This window comes from Haemaphysalis longicornis, unplaced genomic scaffold (genome assembly GCF_048455015.1).
Source record: "Haemaphysalis longicornis isolate Haplotype H1 unplaced genomic scaffold, Haemaphysalis longicornis Haplotype H1 scaffold_4, whole genome shotgun sequence".
Lineage (NCBI taxonomy): Eukaryota > Metazoa > Arthropoda > Arachnida > Ixodida > Ixodidae > Haemaphysalis > Haemaphysalis longicornis.
Window position 1 is genome coordinate 222,653,305 of NW_027526361.1, and position 16,392 is coordinate 222,669,696.

Below are 16,392 nucleotides of genomic sequence, written 5' to 3' on the forward strand. Positions count from 1 at the left end.
GTTTTCACAAAATGACTGACAAAATAAAAAAAAATATTCACTTGTTACATCTCCTCCCGAATCCCAAGAATAAACAAAATAAGTCCGACAAGAAAGTTGAAAATGAGTATGAAAACTGGAGAAAAGTACACAAAACTATCCAACGCCTTGCATTTTGACCAGTATCCAGAGTTGAAAAACAAACACCTGTAATGGTTATCAGAACGTAAATGCAGATCATTTGCCAAACAGAATTTTGAAAGACCAGGAAATATGAACACAAAACAAAAAATACAGGTTCACAAAAATGACCTGACAAAATCAGAAATATGCGTCTTATAAATCTGACCCCAAACCCAAGAATAAACAAAAAAAGTCCACAAAAGAAGGTTGGAAATACGTATAAAATTATCATAAATGCGTCAACTCTGCAGTACCGTTTGCTTCTTCAGGAAAAATATCAATAACTAACGAAGTAAAGGTCCTTCATCGCTGTAATGGTATAACTTTAGCTAACCGGTGAAAAGGAACAAAAGAAATCTTAAAATGAATAAATTAATGCAACGTCTTTCGCTATGCAAAGCTATATTTGGCTGTAGAAAACTCACACTCTCAACAAGCGGCGTATGAAGTCTGCGCATTAGTAGACAATTCTCCAAATTTCTGCGGATTTGTTTTATTGCCTCCTTGCCCTTGGCCCTAAAGAAGGGTGGGAACATTGGAAAAAAAAAACACTGGAAATATAACTTAATAGCCGCTTGTTCCAGTTTTGTGCTTTGACGGTTGCTGTTTGTCATACCGTTAGCAAGCAACGTTCTATGGCGCCAATCCTACGTTAAAGATATCGCCTAGTGACTTTTGCCGACTATCCAGTTGTGTCTGTGTTTCTATGCATTTTAATACCTCCGGAAAATAGGTTATCATCCCCTTTGATAGCCCACGCACGTCACTCAGATCTTCAAGACTTCGGAATTGGGAAAAGCATTTAATTTTCCAGTTGTCTGATCCGTGCCTGCGTCAAAGAACACGCGCCCAGCCAGAGAGATGGACACACGTCGAAGAACGCACACTCCCTACATGATACCCAGTAAAGTACCGTCTATAACAAACGACTTACAGCAGAGCTTTAAGTGTAAAACGTAACCAAAATATAGTAAGGCGCAGATATCAACATTACACCACAGAACGCGTTTCGCATTGAAAGGGTCCCTGTAACCCTTTTCTCAACGTTATTTTGGAAATCTTAAATGCTTGTAGAACGTAGTCAACCAACACATCCAGTACTTAGATTAGGGGGTCGCTAAGTACCTAGGGCAAAAATTACTGCTCTTTGCCCATCAGATACACTTCGAAACTTCCTCAAAAGGCTGTTCTCTTTTTCCCGGTCTTGGCGTTTTTCGACCGCTTAAATTACGTCATTACGGCGGTGTAGCTCCTATATGCCGGTTTTTCTTCGCTTGCAGCAATGAATACATTCGATAGCCGCTTCAAAAAGAAAGCTACAAAAGCAATACATAAAAGAAAGGCGTATCTGCTGCGACGAGCAAATTCAGGTGGTGCTGCTCCGTTCTGGCGAGATCTATAGCTTTCGTAGTGCATGCAGACGCGAAAAAAAAGAGAGTGAAAGAGCTTATCGGAAGTGTTGCAGGGTTCCTTTAACTCTGCGTTCAAACGAAGAGTGCGTAAACTTATTGGTAATGCCAGGAACTCTAATAAGAACTTTAAATAATTCGCCAGGTATTGAACTTGCCTCAGTTGCGCCTATTTCTGGAAATCACTATTATTCAAACATAAATATTACCGCTCATCGGCGCTCATCAGGAGTGCGCTCATCAGCAGTGCGAATTTGTCGCGATGTTCGACGTGATCGAATTGGCGTTGTCGGGAGTGCGAGGCAAACAAAGTTTTGGAACAAGCTTTTCGTGTTACAAAATGACCAGGGAAAACAGAACATGGCGCACGCATTCCAGACTGTAATGCGGTGTTTCAATTAAACATTTAAACTTAGGTCAGTGTCCTTTAATGGCCCGTGAACACGCTAACTTTTATAAGCTGTAAGAACGTCTAATATTGAGCTGATTTTCGTTTCGAGGTAACCTTCGGTCCTCCATGTGAATGAGGCATGTTTGCAGAAGTCATATATGCGTTTTTATCGAAGCTCGATTGAACCGAGACTTTGGAAAAGTTATTTTGGAACTGCAAAAGCTACAGTCAGCGATCCTTTTGAGAGAACGGCAATCCAGTTACCGGCAGAGTTGCTGCTTAAAGCAGTAGACGTGGGAGTTAAATTGTACGCAGGAACTTAATCGTTCATGTCATTCGCATAATTAATTCGTGAAATAATGACGAGTTATAGTGCATTCATTCCTAATGGTCGTAAGTCGTGGCTGAAGCGCGGTACAACAGCTGGCTTTCCGACAGACCCTAACGCGCGCAAGACAATAACGCATTGCTACTTTCGACTCATGCTAAAAAATTCACAGGCTTCGCGTGACGAGAAATGTGCCTCGAAAAGATACATGGCGTGACTTGAACATCAATAAATGTTTTGTTGGCGGTCAGGGAAGGTTAGACGAATTAAGTCGAACTACTTATGCGTCACTCTTGCGTAATTAAACGGAGTTTTTACGCCTGGCCGCTCAGTAGTTTTTGTGTGTGTGTGTGTGTTAGCGCCTGTATATGTCTTACCTTGTTTTCTTCATCCACGCCTAGTTTGCGCCACGTTTTCTTCTTTCTTAAAGTTAGCCACTACGAGAGATCAATTTTGCGCGTGCGCTTTTCAGCTGGTTGAATACAGCAACCGCTTTGCCGTTCTGTCGGACCTTATAATCGAAAGCTGACAACGAGCTGGTGATAGATTCAGGATTCATACTGTTTAAGGTTTGCGCACTGCGTTTTTCACTGCCATTCAAAAAAGTCCAATCGATGACTGCGAAGTCCTGGTCACGTAGTAAGGGTGGTCACAATGGCTTTGTTGTCGCTAGTATGTGCGACTGATCGGCACACTCGCAACTGCAGGCACGTTCTGGGGTAACGTGAAATCGATGCACATACGCCGCTGAGCTTAGGTTGGGCCGGCTGGGTGTTGAATCACAAGCAAAACGGTCTCGTACGCAAAACACGCAAAGTACTACTTTTTCAATCCCGACCCATTCGAATTGATGCAACCGATTACGACCACCGGAATAGTGTCATTGAACCTAACCCACGGTTGGAGGACAGTAAACACTTTTGAAGGGTTCCGAATGCGAAGAAATAAACTGAAATAAAACTATTGAGACGCTTTGCTTCGGCCCCGCGTTCTCTATGCGATTCGTTCTCTGGTCGCTTGATGCGATTTGCTTCGCAGTCTTGTTCCGCGTTTCACTCTGCAATGGCTTCGAACTCTTTCGTGATTAAAATCTGTTTTGCGAACTGTTGCGATTCAACGCTTCGCGATAAAAAAATACGGTCAGCGTCGGGAGCTATGGTACGAGGACATCAAAACATGTATGGAAATCTAGACTAGTAAAGCTGCGCTGTAAAATAAAGAAAAGATGACTGATGATCACCATACTTCCTAATGCTAAATTTGTGCGCAGCGCGAACTGCGGTCTTCTCGGTCACGGCGAATAGCTGCTGCGTCTCAGGAGGTGATCACGTGATCAGGAAACGCACGGGGGTGCACGCTGCTCTGCCGTTATCTCGCAGCGCATCGCCGCCGCCGAACATGTTGTAAATCGTGTTTGAACCTCCCGCGCAACTGTCGCATGGTTCGGATGAGAAGGAGGAGGAGAGAAAGAGCTGCTTTATTGAAAGAGAAAGTAGCAATGATGAGGACGCCGAAGACCATACGTACGCGCATCACGTAGCTCGTGCTGATGTTCTGTGGCGCCGCCTCGGCAAAGCGCCCTTCCCCTCACACTTTCCTCATCCGTTTTCCTTCTGCGTTCGGTGTTTCCTTCGCTCGCTTGGTGACCAGGTCAAAAATGCCAAACCACAGTACCGTACGCTTAAGTGCTGCGCACTAAAGTACATATCCTTAAGGATATGTATACATACTTAAGGATATGTACTTTGGCGCCACCGTCTAGGGGAGCCGCGCTTCAGCGAGTGCTCCGTCATGCACCGGGCAGGCACGTTCCAATTGTGCTTAGCATGTCCAAAGACGGGCTTAGAAGTTGTCGCTGGGTTCAAAAAAGCAACAATGTTGAGGTAGAAGGTTATTATAAAGTTGAAGCTCCGGAAAGATTTATTTGCATGGAATTTTTTAGAATCTTAAAACGAAAAAAAAATGTTGCCATTTTTTATTATATTAGCTTCGAGACAAAAAAGAAGCCATCTAGCCAACCAAGCCAACTAGGCGAGGAACGTCGCTAGCTGCAATGGCGGCGCCCAAAACGGCCCGCGACTGCAGCGCCAAATTTTCTTCTAGTATGTATTAATTACTATGAAACTCTGTGAGGTGGACAATGCCCCAAGGCGCCATGGCCACTGTTGACGACGACGAGAATGGGGCTGGGGTGCAACCTGCACGGGGCTCTGTGATAGCCGCTTGTAAATTTTGCAAATACATCGTTCATGATTTGTAACCAGGATTCATGTCCTTTCTCCTCGTAAGAATACAATACAAAACGTAAAAATCATGCACCCCCCCTCCGTCTAACGACGAAGATGGTTGAAGGCGTAGCTTTCTTGTGAAGAATTTTTTGGTCCGGTGGAACGTGCCACTTTTCTAGAACACCCACAGCAACTCTCCGATGTGCACTCCGTAGGCCTAACGTTTGGGTGTGGGGTGTACGGCGCGATTTGGTATTTTCTGCTTGGCGTTCAGTGACCAATTTTTTTAGTGGATGCCAGTTAGAGTTGTTTAACCGTAAGGTGGAACGTTAGGCCTAACATCCTAAACCTCAAAATGGGAAGTTAGGCCTAACGTGTTATGGCTAACAGCCTCACGGCACGCAGAGCAACGCCATTCTTCTCATGACGAATTCTTTGGTTGTCTTCTCAGTTTTGGTGGTGGTTGTGGCTTGTGGGAAAAGAGAAGGAAGGGAAGTACACTGGGGATATTTTTGAGCTCGGTAGGGAGATCACCTGAGTTTTCCTGAAGCAGTGCCTATTCTGTGGTCCAGTGGATGATGCTGATCATGAACACAGGATAATGTGCAACATTATTTTGTGGACCGGAGCCCGGGGTAATGTTCAGGCTTATTCCGTGTACCGTACCCGTGCATAGTTCACCCTTATTCGGCTAAAGCAACCTAAAAAATACCAATGCAAACTTCTTTACATAAATAATGCGTAGAATTGACTAAAGACAACAGGTTCCAGCAAAATGGAAGAAACTACACGACTGCAGGGACTCGTTAGCGCCCACGCCCGATACTGTATCTCTGCAATACGGGAGCGGACGTGTGGGTCCCTTTAACAGGAGCATAGAACAGAACATAACACCGCGGTCTGGACCACTAAATAATGCTGAGCATTATTCCGTCGTCTGGTCCTCAGACTAGGCAGTGCGTTTTCCAAATCGCGTCGATCATGTCGAATTGAAAGCAATCGAGTAGACGTCGGCTTCATAACGTGAGGAACCCACGTTCGATTCCGGCCACCGGAAGCACTTTTTTCTTTCACTTCTCTCACGATCATTCATCATCATCGTCAGCGAAAGTTGGCTTTTCTGCAGGGCGTATTGGCGTTCAGCGCCATCAGTGAGGACAATAAAGCTGCGGTTCAAACGTTCACCCCTTCTGACGGACAATTGGCCATGAGTCACCTTCTGCCCTCTTGGTGAACGATCTTCTCAATTTTTACGCGGTACTAATATTTCAGGCCACGCACTGTCTACGCTATCGTGCTACTGAGCCCGGGGTCTTTGTTCTGATTGACATCCAGGGTTGCTGTTTTTATGGCGGAGGCGCAAAGATGGCGTCCGGTAGCACGTGATTTTCACATATGTTAACGGTGCCCCATGCGTATTAAATTTCCCCCAGTATATGGCGTCGTAACGCACAACTTCAGCTCGAGCTTTTAATCACGGTGCTTTAATAACTATACCAGCACTGCCCTGAAGCGCAGCTCCCGCTGCAACGACACAAGGCGACGCCGTCGTGAATTGCCGTCCCTGTAGCGTCCACTCCTCTCTTCATTTGCCAGTCAGCGAAAAACGAAGTCTATCTGGAGGCACATATTAGGTGCGGTTTTCCCGCCGCCAAACTCAGAACAACAGCAAAGGAACAAAGAAACTGGCAGGTTATGCGACAGAACATGTTTGAGCTTTGGCGGTGTTGGAAAATCTCAGGAAGGTAATGCAACGCAGTCTGGGCACTTCACGGCCGGGTAAACGACATTTCAACGGTCGATGGACACAACGTTTCTGGTTGCTGTCTCCCATCCTGGAAACATTCATCACTGCTTAATAGAACTTGTTGTTGCGCTAGTTGGTTCATGTTTTCAAGTGGAAGTTCGAGCGCAAAAATTCGACAAAGACACAGAAAGACCAGACGGGACTAGCGCTCAGTCCCGTCTGGTCTTTCTGTGTCTTTGTCGAATTTTTGCGCTCGAATTTCCACTTGAATTCATCACGGCCGCTATTTATCTTCCGCTCCGTTGATTTGTTAGCTGTCTGTTGAGTGAATGATAAACCTTTAGTGACGTTTGTTCGAGGGTAAGGGTGCGAGTACATGCTTCTCAGTCCAGGAGACCCCGAGCCCGCTGTCTGTTGAGTACTTTGTTTTTGTGCAATACCCGTGGGGGAAATCACGCAATGCTGCGTTCAGTATTGACCTGCGGTTTCCGTGGCACATTGGATGTACCCTGGTTATTTCATGTTACAGGGGTGTAAATGAAACAGGGAACTGTTGCGAGCGTTCAAATTGTTTTTTGCAGGTGGTCCCAGTGAGAAGGTTGGCGTTGTGGTTCTAAAGTGAGCTCTCTACCTTCTGGCGACTTTAGCGTGATTTCCGCCATGACGAATACCATATTTAGGCTGCATTCGATGAAAAAAGTCTGATCTCCGCTTCTGCGCGTCCATGTAACGCTGAGGTGGAGAAACCGCCAAAAATGTGAAATTTTGGGCCCTGTTTTTTTAAACCTAATAAAGCTGGCCATAAGGAAGAAATTCAGACGACCAGAGAACACAACTGTTTTCGTCACCGTCTTCGATTTCGTCGGCTTTCTCTGACACATACGACGCTCCGTTCTGGCGTCTTTGTGATTCTCTTCATCCCCGTCTCAGGAGCCGTTGTAAGGGCAGACCCCGCCCGCTTATTTTGTTTCCAACTGGGCGAGAACGGACGTATCGCAACGTGAAAAAGATTAGGCTTCATTTCTATTGCTCATCCGCAGATGTCCAATTTTCCCGCCCTCCCGTTTTCCCCGCGAAGAAAGGCGACAAAAATTGTTAAGAACAAATTGAAAAAGAAAGGTCTTAACACGCGACCGACAAAAACCACTTAGAAGTTTCCCCTCGACAAAAGAGACCGCAAGGGAACGCGCGCGGGATTGGGTTTAGGGAGAACATAACGAGATTCCGGAGCTGTGTAGGCGCCTTCGCCGTAAACCGTATACGGTCCGTACGCCCCACCTCACGCACGCACACGCACACACACACACACACACACACACATGACCGAATTCACTATAGGTACGGGCTCAGTGCACTCGCCGACCCAACTCTTTTCAACGTCTGTCCACTTCGCTGAAAGGTTCTCGTCGTCTTTCGTCGCTGAGAGCCTACATTTGGGTGAGAATGAGCAGACGGCCCACAAGTCGCTCATGCACCCACCCGCTCGTTTTATTTCTTTCCGCAGCAGCAGAGGGGAGAAGGAAAAATTACTAGGCTTTGAAAATCTCGGGAACTTTATGGGATGCGAGGAAGAACGACCGAGACACTCGATATCGATCCCCGCTACGGCACGGCTTGCATTAGAGTGTCGGTTTCCGTCTCCGGTAGTGGCAGCCGTGAGACGAGGGGAGGAGGGCTTCCAGACGGGCTCTGCTGGGCGGGGAAGGAGCTCTTCAAGCGAACAGGATTCATCGACGCATTAGTCGACTCCAGATGGCCACTTTGCGATCACGGAGAGCGGGCGGACGATCCACTCACGCGGTCTTTTCGCGGTGTTTATTGTTCTTCGGCCTCCGCGCTTAAAAAGAGGGCTCCCGCTGGTCCGGACGGAAGTGTCGGCTTCCGCGGGGCTTATTAAATGAAAAGGGGAGCTCCGGTTGCGGAAGCTCAGTTTGTATGCGATTCAGAATACGTTAGCTGCTTCGAAACGATGGCTTTGAGAATAGGAGAAACGAATAGCGACCCCCCCCCTCTCCCCCCCCCAAAAAACACGACAAGAGTCTGAAGGCGAACCCTAACCTAATGTGTCTTTAAGAAAGAAAATGTGCATACTCAAAATGTAATCTGGACTGCATTGCGCTGGTAATTCAATTGGGGTTAACGTTGGGTATTAAGTAATCGTATAAACTGCACAGAACGGTGTTGACGCATGGAGATCCATAAAAGTGTTCGTTCGGAAGAAAAAAAAATGTGAAAGGTACATTTGACGAAGAATTAATAATTTATCATTCGTAGAAGTGAGAAGCAAACTTTTCTGATCAAGAAGCTTTTGAAATCCTCGGAAGAGGCGAGAACACGACAAAAACGCTGGGCACAGCCCAGATACACCCGACTGATGCGCGAAAACAAATGCTAGTACGGTAACAGTTTAATGAAAGAATGATGAACTGTACCTGTGTGCTTCTCCAGTTGGTCTATGAAAAATTTAATTATAAAATGCTTCGATGACTGTATCGCCTCCTTAAATCTCTACTCACCCTTGAAGGGTAAGAAAGCCCCCAGAGAAGCAAGAGGGAAATGTTTGTGTATTCAATTATTCTCGATATTTTGTAAGCATTGGCCGGAAATGTTTATACTATTACCACGGCTGTAAGGTTGATTACGCTCTCAGCGTAGTCATATTAGCGGAGATTTTGATAAGGTACTTAAGAAGAAGGTGCCGGGCCGCCCGGCGGCGGAGGAAAAAGACGAGGAAGAAGTGGAAGCTGACTTTGACTGGCTTGCTGTCGGGGAGAAGTTCGCCTTTAAGAATAAACGTACTCTTTTCTCCTGTTACAACCCTCAACGTGTGGTTTCACCGTTACAATATTATATCGGTACACCTGCAAGGTGAGAGATTAACAGCAAAAAATTACTCCCACCTCCCCTCGCGGGAACCCCTGTGTAGATGCGACGCATAGGGGGTTCCGTTGTTGTTTCCGTTAGGTTGATTCTCCCATCGCGTGAAACGTGCCGTGAACCCCCTGCCGCGGCTATGACGCAACGTGGCGCGGCTATGACGCAACACAAGCCAACACAATCCACTTTAATCCAATCCAAATCCAATCTAATCCAATCCAATTCAATCCAATCCAATCCAATCCAAATCCAATCCAATCCAAGCCAAGCCAAACCAAGCCAAGCCAATCGAATCCAATCTAATGCCCCTCGTTAGAGAGTGTTCGCTATCGGAGAGGAGAGGGGTGAGCGGCGTAGAGCGCAGCTCGCGCGGCGAGGAGAATGGGTGAGGGGTGTGGACGGACAACGACAACGCCGTATGGAGGGACAAGGCGAGTGAATGAGATGCCGTCGCATCTAAAATTACGGGCGTTGCTTAGAACATTCTTTGAATGCGAAGGCGAAAGCTCTGTTAGACCTGCTGTTGATTTGCTGCTGAGCTTTCCGTTGAAGTTTGCAGCCGCCTGGACACGACCCTCCAAAGGTCGTTCCCCTTGTGAGCCATCACCACGGGCGTACTGTTCGCCTCCGTCGACACCATCAGCCCGCAAGAAGGGTGCGGCGGCGGCCTGCCCTCATCTGGCGCAGCTGTTTTCCTCATGCAGCGCGCGCTACTACGCCATTCCGTGCATCTCAAAGCGATGAAGCATGGAGATCTAGCGCATTCTTCTTAAAAAAATTGATAACTAGAGGGTTCACTACATTATGACAACACTGCAGCGCAAGGAACGGCGCTAGTTGGGTGAAAGTTCGTGTTTCTGCTGTGCATCGCGTTATTGTGAGCCCAACTTTAATTCTGGCGATCAGCCGTGTGTGAAAGTGGTCTTCGCGGGAAGGCGCATATGAGAAAGAAGACTGACTAACTGCAACGGCTTACTTGCACGAATGCTTTGCTCTGTGGACAGCCAATGCACTCGCCATTTGTACAAGTGCGGCTCGCACACACACAGCTGGCTGGCGCCGCATCTTTTCAAAGTGCTACGAGTTGTGCCGTGCCTCCGCCAGATGGCGCCACGGGTCTCGCGACCGAGAGAAGAAGCAGTGAAACACCCCCCTCGCGAGGGGCACGATCAAATGCAGAGCATTTCCGGGGGCGCACGACGTTAAGTAGTTTGCGTCACGTTAATGTTGTTGCACTTGTGGCAACTGCTGACGAGAGAGCGCTCGTCAGTAGTAATTTGAATGAGTCAACGATATAAGCCGCGTTCGTAGCGTCCCATTCTGTGTCGGCTTTGTGGCGCAGTGGGTAGAGCACCACGTACATTGCGTTCCGCCCGCAGGGTCGAGGAATCGAAAACGGGCGCCGGATAGTATTTTTTTTATATAGTAGGGAGGGGTGCGGACTACGGACGTCAACGCGGGTGACATCTTGAGTTACTGAAATGCTCTGCATTTAAAACTAGCATAAAGAGATGTGTTATCAAACGTTAGAATTGACTACCACAACCATAGCAGCCATTTGCGATGTTATCGAAGTGAACAAGCTGGACACGGACACCATCCCCAATAGGCACGGGCCATTCAATCGGGTTCTTCGGTCCTAATCGTCTACTACCTTAATGGGCCCGTTGATAAAAAAGACAACGCCGCATGTCGAAAAAGTAGCAGCGAATAATCGTGGCGCTTGCCGGTGTAGGGAAAAACTGAGTGCGCGGAGCTCTTGCTTCTTCCCTATGCGGAGCTATGCAATCTACGATAACAATACGTTACGTTTAGGCAGAATGCTTTTATCGCTCTTGACAAAACTGACGCTTTGTTCAGCTATTGGAGGGGGAAGGGAGGAGGACTAGTAATAAGGTAGAGAAAATTGGTATTGAGGGGTTGATATTTAGCTTTTGATTTAGCATTCAGCAACACTTTCACCGGGCATACAAAAAGTGTACTGAATTGTTTTGCGACATCGGGTATAATAATATTTTTCCACTTTTTTTCGCTGGCAGAACGTGTTCATATCCCAACCAATTAGCACAACTATTAGCCTCTGGGATTTAGTGACACTAAATAGTTTTTCGCCTGCGTTAACAGGTATCGGAACCCCCGCGAATGAGTTCTAAAAGCGTGAATTCAATTCTTCTTTGTTTTTCATTGTAATATAAGTGAAAAGCAGGCATGTGCCCGTTAAAGAGGAGCTCGTCCAAATAACTATTAGGAAGATGCGCTGTGAAGATGGTTTTCAAGAAATATGTTCTCGGAGCCAGGTGTGCATCGTATTCCGAAATAAAAAACGCTTCCTCAGGCAGGAGTATGAAACTGCTGTAACATATATGGATAAGGACCAGTGCAGCGCCAGGATATTGCAAAGGCTCTTGTTGAGTTTTGGCCTCTAGTTGACCTGCGTTACCAGGAGGGTGTTTCGACAAAGATAGATTTGATACACGTGATTACAATCAGTACGCCTGCACAGGCACGTTTCCGATAACACGCGTAGCTCCTGTTCTGTGATAATTACAGCCTTTTTTATTTTATCTGGCAGGATAAATGCACAATAAATCATTTGGTTGAGGATGTGGCCATGTTATAATTCATGTAAGCGAGTGTCACTATTGCATATGTAAATACAATCAGTTATTCGGGTGTCTAGCGAGCCCCTTCTTTCTGGTGTTGCAGGAAGTTATAACGCATAAATCGATTTTGAATCTACGTGCACACATTTTACGCGCACAGAGTATGTACGAGCAAAGAAACGGGGAATAAAAGCTGCCCAGACTGTGCTTGCATTATTTTCAGGTCTCCAGCCGGCGCCCAACGGGCACTGTTCCCACTGCCAAAGGAAAAGATTAGAGAACATCTCGCTCGCCGAAGACAACTTATATATCGGCGAAGACAGTAAAAGAAAAAGAAACAAAGGAGTTAGCTCCTGCACCATTCCATTATTATCATGGTTCAGGTTCGTTTCCGATAGACGCCTACCACAGACATTATGTTACCGCGCACAAGATTGCACCAGCTTTTCGCGAGGATCACGCATTGCATGTTTTTGCACCACAGGGAGCAACGCGCAGCTGGTGGCAGGCGAATCGGTGCTTGACTGTGCTTGAGAGGTACTCGCACGGCGCTGACGGATACAGTCGGGGTCGAGAAAGGGATAATATCTTTGCCGAGGGGACTGTGACTGATATTTGCGGAAGAAAGATAATCAACACAAATTCAGAGGGCTGCACCCTTAATCACATTTCGCCGCAGGAAAAAAGAACTGGAAAACAAATAAAAGCAGCCTGTCGGTCGCAAAACCCAAGTCCTAACGTGTATCATCTTGATTGGTCGTGCAGACCTTTATGGCTTGCTTATAAGCTCGACCACGTGTTTAATTCGCTCCTGAGGCTCACTGATTTTGGCGGGGTGCTTGCAGTAATCGGCTTTCTTGAATAGGCATACTAATAGCCTCATGCACTGCAGGTTTGCTTGGCTAGTGGGTTGGCCTCTTTGTACAGAGTCATGGCGCATACCCAGCTCGCCAGTGAGCCTACTTTCCTTCCCTAATCAACGCGCAGCTTGCATTGCTGCTCCCACCTCTGTGGTCCCTGTGATACACAAATGACACAAGCAGGTCAGATCCTGACGTGGTTAGTGTTGCCCTCTTCACGATTCACGTGCCACATGCATCAGTCATCAACATCAGCCTCTCTACGCCCACTGCAGGGCAAAGGCCTTTCCCATAGATCTCCAAATATCTCGGTCATGTGCAACTGCGACCAATTTATCACCGCAAACTTCTTGATCTCATCTGCCCATCTAACTGTCTGCCGCCCCCTGTCACGCTTGGCTTCTCTAGGGATCCACCCTTTTACCCTTAATGACCAACGGTTATTTTGCCTTCACTTTATATGCCCTGATCACACCCATTTCTTCTTCTTAGTTTCTACTAATATGCCCTTAACACGTGTTTGTTCTCTGACCCACTCCGCTCACTTCGTGTTCCTTAGTGTTACACCTATGATATTTAGTTCCGTTGCTCGCTGAGTCGTCCCTGATTTAAGTTCAACCCATTTAGTGAGTCTCCCGGTTTCTGCCCCGTAGGTGAGTACCGGTATGATGCACCTGTCATACACTTTCTTCTACATACATTTTCTTCTCCCTGCATCAGTATTTCCCTTTAAAGATTCTAGCCTTGCTTGGGCAAGATAAACTCTACAACCTGGTCGGTCTTTCTGGAACCGGATTCGTGGAAAAGCGTTACTGGCGGCCTTGTGGTTGTGTGCTGCACCGATTCACTCGCGCTTTAAAGGTCGCTGGATATCCACCAGTGGTTAGAAGCAGTGATCTACTTATGGGTCCCTGTGGTTCGCTTGAAGCAGGGGTGAGTCGCTGACCGTAATCCGCTACTCAGAAATGACGAGTGGCAAACCGCTAGCGTAATACTGACGCTCCCATGGGTCACTAGGGGGCTATCGACGGGTCACATGAACCACGGGTGCATCACATGGCTCACCGGAAGGGGAAGAACCTTTAAAGGGCGGGAAAAAAAGAGCAGAGAGAGCGCAAGAAGGAGCGGAATGGCGTGAGAGACATAGCGATCAACAAGGCCTCTCACTTCACCATGAGCATCTTGAAGAAAGCTTACGTAACAGACAAATGTTTTCAAAACACTTACTGCGGTTACACCACTTCGCGCATTTCAAGTGCCGGTCATGTCAAGAGGATTCGTAAGCAACAATATTGTACCTTCGCTTACGGTAATGGTGGGGCAATCAGCGGTATATAAAAAAAGGCAAAGCCTGAAGACTTCAGCTTGCTTAAAAGCAAACGATCAGCTGCCCAGTGGGAATTAGGGTATCTCGATATCTGCAGACTTTCAATTTTGTGGGGCTGCAGCATATAGCAAGTGATGAGCTCCAGATTGTCGTGAGGTGACAGAGGAAATCGCGTGTTCCTTGAACACGCCGGAGAAGACACTAAAAACTGCACACGTGGTGTGCAATCCACGCGTACGCACTCAGGCCATGTGTCCGGCTACCAGCAAGTGACAGCGTGCGAGCAGCAGCAGGCAGTTTTGACGAAGCACCTATGCAACGCCTCGCCAACCTGCTAGCAATAGAGCAAGGTTTGAGCACGTCTCAATGTCTGCCTTTGACTATAAATGCACAAAAAGACACATTGCACAATATACCAGGACGCGAGAGCATTGATATGGCGGCCTTGGGCAGCGAACCACCCAGCAGGGCTTTCAGAGTAGCTAACAGCAATAGATCTTCTGAGGCATCGGCTCATTCAAATTCAAAGCCAAACACAGGTACTGGTTGGCCGCGATGACACTCTTAAACGGGCAACAATCAATGTGCTAAGATACACTTTTTCGCCATGGCAGAACGTATTTGCCCAACGCTAGCCCTTACGTGCTGCTTGTATAGCAGGCACGAGTGGTCATGCGCTTACCGGCGACAACACCGCTTTGGCGGCTACCCCGATCTGAAGGGCTGTAGCTACACTAGAGATGCAAGTTTTCATGAAATTTCATGGGAGTGAGAAAAACAGGTTTTTTCATGTTTGTTTCAAAAAAATATGAAATTTTGAAAAAAGCAATTCCGCACGGATCTACAAAAAGTCTTAGATGTCTCATGAAACGCCAAAAGTGACCATAAGTTGCTGGAGACCACACGAACGAAACCAATTATGGCCACTGTAAAAAAAAAAGTAAGGAAAATATACAGAGATACTCATCTGAGTTCTAATGGAATGAGTCGCAGCTAAGTGTGGTAACTACAGCACTAACCCTGCACCATACCGGGAAGGAAAAAGAATTATCCGGATGCATGCTGCACGGCAGGTGGACGTGCAGGCACCGTAGACACGATGCAGCAGTGAAGTCTTGGCTAATCGCTGGCTTTCGTTTTAAAATCACCTAAAAGACTTAAGAGCCCGATGAATTTTTTGCGTTTACACTCAAAACAATATAGTTGTTTCATGATGCTCACACACGACCCAGCAGAGCTTCCACTCTCCAAATCTGCGCACTGTTTTCCCGTCAAATCATTGATTTCAGAAAGCGATTCCTTCACTGAAGATTGGTCGCATCCCAGCGAATGTCCCCGGAGAAGCTCTCTCTATTTCTTTCAACGTCATCCTGTTTGAAAAAAGAAAACAAAAATCTCTGTCTTTTTTCTAATGCTTCTTCGTTTTTTTTCAACCGCTCACATCTCTAAGCCACACTTCGTGGGCGTTAGAAAGGGTATAACGCTTGACACAAAGTTATTCATGTGCAAACAGAGCCTATGATGTGATTGAAAACTGAATCAGAAATGAACAGCCACACCGCACGCGACAGGCGGGAATAAATGTGCATCAGGATCGTAATCCTCGACCTCTGCCCAGCGTCATCAGTGATGTCCCGAACTAGACAGGGACGTTTCAATTCACATACATCAAAGTCACTATGGTTAGAATACTGACCCTATTTGATGACTGCAAAATCAGGGAGGTTACCTATTGCAAAGTAGGGAATTATAGGGACTGCAAAATAGGAAAAATATGGAATTTCCCTATTTTCAAGGAGTTTATGGGAATCATTTATGAAATAAAAATCAGGCTGTAACCTTGCTCTCTGTGTTCTGGAGAAGACTGTACGAACGAAAAATGTGTACTTAGCGATGTGACGACAGCCTTTCAGGGGTTATCGCCATTTTCTTTTGGGCTGGCTGAAACAACCAGTCTGAACGAAATAGTTTGTAGGATTTAAAGAAGCAGAGTAACTCCCAGGCATTTGTTTAGCACTAAAACGCCTGAGTCGTCTTACCTCGTTCTTTATTTCACATGTTCGAAGAAGTGGCCCCACATATCAAGAATTTCCAGACTGAATACCAGCAAGACAGAATACCAGAGAAGAATGCCTTTTAAGGAATCCACCCTGGCCCCATTTTTTTATTTTCCAGGTTGGAGGAAGTGGCCCGAACTGTCGGGCATTGCAAAATCACTGGCATCTTCTGCGCCTGCTGCGAGTGAAGGCGTCGTTCTTTAAACCCACGGAGACAGAAGGAGAGATGCAGAGAGACCTGACAGTGTTGGCTCTTGAAAATACCAAACCAGGGGCCTGGCCCCTCTCGCGAACTGTTCGCCAAGACAAACGCATCGACTTGTTCCGAGAGGGAAACTGCACTCTGGCCGTCTTGCTGCAACTTTCATGAGACGGCTGTCAAGCAGCTGTCGAGGCGTGACGC